This window comes from Saccopteryx leptura, chromosome 4 (genome assembly GCF_036850995.1).
Source record: "Saccopteryx leptura isolate mSacLep1 chromosome 4, mSacLep1_pri_phased_curated, whole genome shotgun sequence".
Lineage (NCBI taxonomy): Eukaryota > Metazoa > Chordata > Mammalia > Chiroptera > Emballonuridae > Saccopteryx > Saccopteryx leptura.
Window position 1 is genome coordinate 77,820,023 of NC_089506.1, and position 9,157 is coordinate 77,829,179.

Sequence of the window (9,157 nt, forward strand, 5' to 3'; positions counted from 1 at the left end):
TAAGTACATAGAAGAAGACATAGGTACTCAACTCAGGGACCTGGGTTTTAAAGAGCATTTTATGAATTTGACTCCACAGGCAAGAGAAGTGAAGGCAAAAATTAATGAATGGGACTACATCAGACTAAGAAGTTTTTGCTCAGCAAGAGAAACTGATAACAAAATAAACAGAAAGCCAACTAAATGGGAAATGATTTTTTCAAACGACAGCTCAAATAAGGGCCTAATATCCAAAATATACAAAGAACTCATAAAACTCAACAACAAACAAACAAACAATCCAATAAAAAAATGGGAAGAGGATATGAATAGACACTTCTCCCAGGAAGAAATACAAATGGCCAACAGATATATGAAAAGATGCTCATCTTCTTTAGCTATTAGAGAAATGCAAATCAAAACGGCAATGAGATACCACCTCACACCTGTTCGATTAGCTGTTATTAGCAAGTCAGGTAACAGCAAATGTTGGAGAGGCTGTGGAGAAAAAGGAACCCTCATACACTGTTGGTGGGAATGTAAAGTAGTACAACCATTATGGAAGAAAGTATGGTGGTTCCTCAAAAAACTGAAAATAGAACTACCTTATGATCCAGCAATCCCTCTACTGGGTATATATCCCAAAAACTCAGAAACATTGATATGTAAAGACACATGCAGCCCCATGTTTATTGCAGCATTGTTCACAGTGGCCAGGACATGGAAACAACCAAAAAGCCCATCAATAGATGACTGGATAAAGAAGATGTGGCACATATACACTATGGAATACTACTCAGCCATAAGAAATGATGACATCGGAACATTTACAGGAAAATGGTGGGATCTTGATAACATGATACGAAGCGAAATAAGTAAATCAGAAAAAACCAGGAACTGTATTATTCCATACGTAGGTGGGACATAATAGTGAAACTAAGAGACATTTATAAGAGTGTGGTGGTTACGGGGGGGAGGGGGGAATGGGAGAGGGATAGGGGGTGGGGAGGGGCACAAAGAAAACAAGATAGAAGGTGACAGAGGACAATCTGACTTTGGGTGGTGGGTATGCAACATAATTGAATGACAAGATAACCTGGACTTGTTATCTTTGAATATATGTATCCTGATTTATTGATGTCACCCCATTAAAAAAATAAAATTATATAATAAAAAAAAAAAAATAAAAAAATAAAAACCACAGTTGTCACAACGGACATACATTTCCTGGTGTAGAAAGAAAACATGGAATAAGTCAGGATGTTTGCTTAAATTCTATATGATAATGGCTATATATTTCTATACACTTCAGTTTTTGGTTTTTCTTGTCAGCTCAATAGGAATAATAATTTTTGCCTTCCTTTATTTACATAACGCTGTAAAAATAAAGGACTCTACACATATACAGTAATATTAAATAATATGGTACCTTCAACCCCCCCCCCAAAAAAAAAATCCATTTTATTTATTAATGCTCTTTCTCTCTCTTCTGTCTCATGGAATGATAGGGAAGGCACGTTCACATCTGTGAAAACTGCAGAAAAGAAATACTATGTATAAAAGCAGGCAGAATTGAAATCAAGACTGAAAATTTAGTTCCTCAGAATATACAAAAATCTTTAAAAAGGTTTCAGGCTTCCTTTACTGCTAGATTTTGGACCAACTTATCTAGATCTCAAGGGACAGGTTGACCCCATCTTATATCTGGGTTAGACTTGTAACATGTTAATAAGCAAGAGTACTTTTCATTGGGTATATTTAAAAGCATTGTTATTTAGAGCTACAGACTATCTTCAATAGAACAACACGGGATTTTGTTAATATACAAGGCCTCTCTCCAGATTTACTGAAAGAATCCCTGGGTTGAGTGCAGAGATTCTTAAGCATGTTAAAGTTTAAGGAGCACTGCCGTCAAAGCATATCTCCTGTTTTGTGTATATTCCCCCTTTAGACTATAGGTATCTTGAGAGCCATAATATTGTATATTTTTAAAAATTTATGGGATTTCTATTTAATTTGTAAGTCCCTTGGCAACCATCCCATCACAAAGGCTCAATAAATACTGTTAAAATGAAATAGAATTACAACAAGTGGATTTGCCATTTTATGCACTCCCAGAAATCCCACAAGATTGTCAGGAAAATGTTTAACTGTATAAAAACGCCTGGTCTCTTATTCTCCTCTCTTGAGGTTTCTGAGCACCAATGCATTAGGTTACAGGTGAACTATGACATGAGTAGCCAAAGTCATAATAGTCTAAGGCGAATATGGTATCCTTCCAAATCTCCAAGTTTTAATCGATTGTAGGCTTTTTTGGCCATATTAAATGACCTTTGCCCCAGCCATGGAGGTAACACTGTGTGAAGAGTGAGACTTCACAGACCTTTCATGTCCAGTAATCTTCACAGTTTTTGGTGGCTCCCTAAACATTGTACCTACATGTCCCTATATGTCTATCTGATAACAATCTCAACCATATATCTAAAAAGCATCTCAAACTCAACCTTCTTAGGCGCTTAGATCAAGGTTCTTGGAGTCACCTATAACCCCTTTCTCTCTTTTGGACTACATCTTCTCTTTGCTATCTTCAAAATATATGTGCAGAATCCAATCACTTTTTAAAAAAATTTTAATTTATTGTGTTTATGTAGATTTTAGTGTCCACCGGAATGCATCCCCCTCTCCCCCATGTTCCCCACAACATCCCCTTTGCCCCCCTCCCCTCATCGCCCTCCCCCTTTTCCTCCAGGATTAGCTTTTCTGCTCTCAATAACACTGTATTATGTGTGTATAATTTCACCACTCTCTTTCCCTTCTCTGATCCCATCCTATCATCCCCATTCCCTCTGTCTGCTTTCCCTCTGGTCCCTTTGATCCCGCATCTGTCTCTATTGCATTTCTCAGTTCATATTGTTCATTGGATACCTCAAATGAGTGAGATCATATGATATTTTTCTTTCTCTGCCTGGCTTATTTCACTTAACATAATAGTTTCCAGGTCCATCTATGTTGTCGCAAAAGGCAACGTGGTTTACAATAGCTAAGATATGGAAACAGCCCAAGTGCCTGTCAGTGGACGAGTGGATTAAAAAGCTATGGTACATATACCCAATGGAATACTATGAGGTCTCGAAAAAGAAGGAAATTCAATTACTTTTTAATTTTTCCACTCCATCTTGGGTCTAAGTCACCCTCATTTTATGCCCAGATTTTTGCATTAGTCTCCTGACTGGACTTTCCACTTTCATCTCTGTTTTCTTCTCAACACTGCAGACACAGTGAGAAACATTTACCAGATTATGCCATTACATGGCTCAAAATTCTCCTGTTTCCCATTTTACTCAGAGTAAAAGCCACGTCATTACAACAAAGACCAGTTTTATTTCAACAACATAATTAGCATTATTTTAGCAACACTGTATATTAGAGAAAGCAAATGCGGAATTTAGACAACTAATAATTGCTAACCCTCTTTAAATTAGCACTTATTAAGTGCATTTGAAAAAAGAATTACTTCTTACATACAAGCTTTCACTGCACTCTATCCATCAGCATATCTTTATCAAGCACAATATTTATTTACTAGTATTTATTTATCAAGTGTGTGCTCAGTACTAGCTCAAGCACCATGAATACCCAAGACATGATTTATTGCAGAATTTATGAAAAACTTGGGTAGAGCTGTGATAGCAAATCACTGTAATTGCAGAAATAACTTGATTTTCTTCAGGATATTTACTGGCAGATTGCAATCTTTAATGACTTTTAATTTAAAAAGAAAAGTTTTATTACTCTTTTTGTATTGCTTTAAGTATTTCTTTTCATAAAGTAGTGCCTTTATAACTTATTACAATTATAATGGCAGAACATATGTAGAGAAGATTAGGAAGAGAGTTGAAATCTGGATACTGAACTCTCAATTTCAATAGCACAGTGTGACTATACTCCCTAATTCCCCATCCCTCAAACATAAAGGAGAACCTGAATATCAAAGTTAAGAGGAAATCTACCACTTTCAACATATTGGCTATTTGAAATCAATATTAAAAGTAATTTTTACTTATCTAAAAAAATGAACAGTTGAGACTGTTATAAAGATAAAACTAAAATCTCTATCTTGTAAAATTTACAACTCCTTTAAAAGTAGAAATTGATTATAAATTTGGCATACTTCTGTATTTTAAAACTCAATTATGGCTCTGGCTAATGGCTTAGTGAATAGAGCATCAACCTGCTGTATGGACGTCTTGGGTTCCATTCCCGGTCAGGGCACACAGAAGAAGAGACCGTCTGCTTCCCTTCCCCTTTCTTTCCCTCTCCTCTCCCTCAACCAGTGGCTCAGTTGGTTCAAGTGTGGCCTTAGCATTGAGGCGTATCAGCCTTAGGCACTAAAAATAGCTTGGTACTCAAGCATCGACTCAAGACGAGGTTGCTGGGTGGATCCCGGTAGGGGCACATGCCACAGTCTGTCTCTCTACCTACCCTCTCTATTACTTTCTACAATAGTAGGAAATAATATTAAGTGACTAATAACCAAAATACTAGCTCTAACAAATCATTGCAAACATAGTCCCCATTTATTTAGTGATAAGAAAAATTTTGATTTATTAAATTAGACAGTACTTAAAAAAAAGCAAACCCAGAACTATATCCTTTAAAAAAATATAAAAATCTCTCTGGGGCCTGATAGCCTATAAAAAAAAATGTTTCACTACCTCATGCGGTTCAATGACTAGAAGAAGTACTGTAGCCAATCAGTCAGCCTCTCTTGTATTAGTGCTACAGCTGGGCAGTAATAATTTTTAGTATGTTATTTTCTTTTCAAAGAAAAAATTGGAAAGTGGTGCTTAGACTAAAATATACTCCTATCAATTTTACATAAAATATTGATAAGAAATAAAAGTTTAGCATCTCAAGTGTAAATTTACTAGACTGTACAAAATACAAAGATATAGATTAAGGAAAGTTAACATAATCCTTTTATGAGAACTAAAATCAATTACATGTCAACTTTGTAGTATTATAAATGCATTCAGTCAGCACAGAATTTTTCCAGCAGTGTTTCCTGCAGATTGAAATTGACTAACCAGATGTTAAATATTAAATAGAACTAATCAAAGCATGGTTCAAGAGACTTTAAAAACACTGATCAAAGGGAGCTATTTATTACCTGATTCATGTTACTGCTGAAATATTGGCTCTGTGATATTATACTTAAACTCACTTTCTTCAAGATCCCATTTTCTAGCTTTACATAAACAATAATTAATGTTAATAAATTAACTCATAAACAATGTAATTGGATCATTGTGCATAATGATGTTTTGAAACTTGACCAAGAGATTTAAAACACAATTCACAGGAAAAAACTTTAGTAGAATATTTAGTACATATGTAACTTTTAGTAATAATATAAGTACAACTATTGAAAATTACTAGGATTCATTTGGTCTATTTCCATACACACACACACACACACACACACACACACACACAAGACTACTAGAATTACTTATTTTTTTCCTTTTATTTAATTTATTAGGGTGTCATGGCTTAACAAAATTATACAGATTTCAGGTGCACAATTCTACAACACACCGCCTGTATGCTGTATTGTATATTCATTATTCCAAGTAAAGTCTTGGTCCATCACCATTTATTCCCCTATACTCTCTTCCACTTCCTCCCAACCCTTCCTGCAATCACACTGTTGTCTGTGTCCATAAGTTTTTTCTCTTTTTTTCATTTTCCTCAATCTCTCCACACCCCTCACTTGACTCCCTTCCCCAACAGCTATCAGCCTGCTCTCTATCAATGAATCTGTCTCTATTTTGCTTGTTAGTTCATTTTGTCCATTAGATTCCACATATGAATAAATCAAATGGTACCTGTCTTTCTCTTACTGGCTCATTTCACTCAGTATAATACTCTCAGGTCAATCCATGCTGTCACAAAGGGAAGATTTTCTTTTTTTCTATGGCTGAGTAGTATTCCATTGTGTAAATGTACCATAGCTTTTTTTATCCACTCATCTGCTGATGAACACTAGGGCTGCTTCCAAATCTTGGCTATAAAACTGCAATAAACATAGGGGTGCATATATTGTTTCTGGTTTCTTCAGATATATTCTCAGAAGTAGAATCACTAGGTCATAAGGCAATTTAATTTTTAATTTTTTTTGTGGTATCCCCATACTGCTTTCTGTAGTGGCTGTTCTAATCTGCATTCCCATTAACAGTGCATGAAGGTTCCCTTTTCTCCACTCACCAACACTTGTTTGTTGATTTATTGATGATAGCTATTCTGACAGGTATGAAGCGATATCTCATTTTGGTTTTAATTTGCATTTCTCTGATGATCAGTGATATTCTTTTCCTATGTCTTTTGACCATCTGTATGACCTCTTTGGAGAACTGTCTATTCAGATGCTTGGCTCCCTGTGTGTGTATGTGTGTGTGTGTGTGTGTGTTTCCAAAGTTAGAAATGGTGAGGCAGTCAGACAGACTCCCACATATGCCCGACCAGGATCCACTGGAATGCCCACCAGAGGGTGATGCTCTGCCCATCTGGGGCGTTGCTCTGTTGCGGCCAGAGCCATTCTAGCACCTGCGGTGGAGGCCATGGAGCCATCCTCAGTGCCTGGGCCAATTTTGCTCCAATGCAGCCTTGGCTGCAGGAGGGGAAGAGAGAGAGATAGAGAGGAAGGAGAGGGAGAAGAGTGGAGAAGCAGATGGCACTTCTCCTGTGTTCCCTGACTGGGAAGTGAACTCGGGACTTCCACATGCCAGGCCAATGCTCTACCACGTAGCCAACTGGCCAGGACCCCATTTTTTAAATTGTATTTTTGGGTTTTTTTGGTGTTGATATTTATAAGTTTTTTATAAATTTTGGATATTAACCCTTTTATCAGATACATCAGCAAACATGTTCTCCTATTTAGTGGGTTGCTATTTCATTTTGTTGATATTTTCCTTTGTGATGCAAAAACTTTTTAGTCTGATGTAGTCCCATTTGTTAATTTTTGCTTTGGTTTTCCTTGCCTGAAGGGATACGTATCAGAAAAAATATCACTATTAAAAATGTTCAAGATTTACCACCTATATTTTTGTCTAGAATTTTTATGGTTTCAGTCTAACATTTAAGTCTTCCACTTTTAGTTTATTCTTGTGTATGGTATAAGAAGGTTGGTCTGGTTTCATTTTTTTGCACATTATGTGTCCAATAGTCCCAAAACCTTTTATTGAATAGATTATCTCTACTCTATTGTATGTTTTTGACTCCTTTGTCAAATATCCATTGACTAGAAAAGCATGGGTTTATTTTTAAGCTCTTTATTCTGTTCCATTGATCTGTATGTCTGTTTTTATGCCACTACTATGCTGTTTTGATTACTATGGAATATCAGTTGGCATAATTCCTCCAACTTTGTTCTTTTTTCTCAAGATTGCTGTTGCTATTTGAGGTCTTTTATAGTTTTCATATAAATTTCGTGGAATATTTGTTCTAGTTCTGTAAAATATAACATTAGCATCTTAATAGAAATTGTATTGCACTATAGATTGCTTTGCATAGTATGGACATTTTAATGGTGTTAATTTTTCCTATCCATAAACATGGTGTATACTTCCACTTATTTATACCTTCTTTATTTATTTTTTACATTTTATTTATTCATTTTTTTAGAGAGAGGAGACACAGAGAGAGAAAGAGACAGAGAGAGGAAAGAGATAGAAAGAACAGAGGGAGGAGCAGGAAGCATCAACTCCCATATGTGCCTTCACCAGGCAAACCTGGGGTTTCGAACCAGCGACCTCAGCATTCCAGGTCGACGCTTTTACCCACTGCGCCACCACAGGTCAGGCTTATTTATACCTTCTTTAAATTCTTTTTTCAGTGTCTTATACAGATCTCTTACATCCTTTGTTAAATTTATTCCTAGATATTTTATTCTTTTTTATGCAATTGTAAATGGTATGAATTTCTTAGGTTCCTTTTCTGATAGTTCATTATTGATGTATAAAAATGCAACCAATTTTTAAATATTTATTTTGTGTCCTGCTACTTTACTGAATTTATTTTTCAATTCTCATAATTTTTTTATGGAATCTTTAGGATTTTCTATATACAGTATCATATCATTTGCAAATAATGACAGTTTTACCTCTTCTTTTTCAATTTGGATGTCTTTTGTTTCTTCTTTTTATTTGTTTGCTGTGGTTAAGACTTCTAGTACTATGTAGAATTAGAGTGTTCCTGATCTTAAGGAGAACGCTTGTAGTTTTTGCCCATTGAGTAGATGTTTGCTGTGTGTTTGTCATATATGGCCTTTATATTGTTAAATATGTTTCCTCTAGTCCCACTTTGCTGGGACTATCATAAATGGTTGTTAGATTTTATCAAATGTTTTCCTGCATTTATTAATACGATCATGTGGTTTTTATTCTTCATTTTGTTCATGTGGTGCATAACATTTATTGATTTGTATATATAGTACAAACCTTACATCCCTGGAATAAATCCCACTTGATCATGTTATATGTTATTTTTAATGTATGCTGGATCTGGTTTGCTAAAGTTTTTTTATTTTTTTAAAGATCTGATTTTAGAGAATGGAGAGAGAGAGAAGGGGGTAGGAGCAGTAAGCATCAACTCATAGTAGTTGTTTCTTGTATGTACTTTGACCAGGCAATACTGGGATTTCACACCAGTGACCTCAGCATTCTAAGTTGATGCTTTATCTGCTGTACCACCACAGGTCAGACCGGTTTGCTGAAGTTTTGTTGAGGATTTTAGCATCAATATTGATCAGAGATATTGGTCTATAATATTTTTTTCTTTGTAATGTTTTTATCTGGTTTTGGAATTAGTATATTAGCCTTGTAAAATAAGCTTTAAATTTTTGGCATAGTTTGAGAAAGAGAAGTGTTAATTCTTTCAATTTTTGGTGGAATTCACCTGTGAAGCCATCTGGTCCAGGTCTTTTGCTTGCTGGGAGTTGTTAAATTATTGTTTCAGTTTCACTAGTGTAATGCATCTATTTAGATTCTCTTATTCTTTTTGATTTAGTTTTAGAAGATTATATGTTTCTGGGAATTGACCCATTTTGTCCAGATTTGTAAATTTGTTGGCATATAGTAGATATATATACATATACATATATATATATACACATACACAC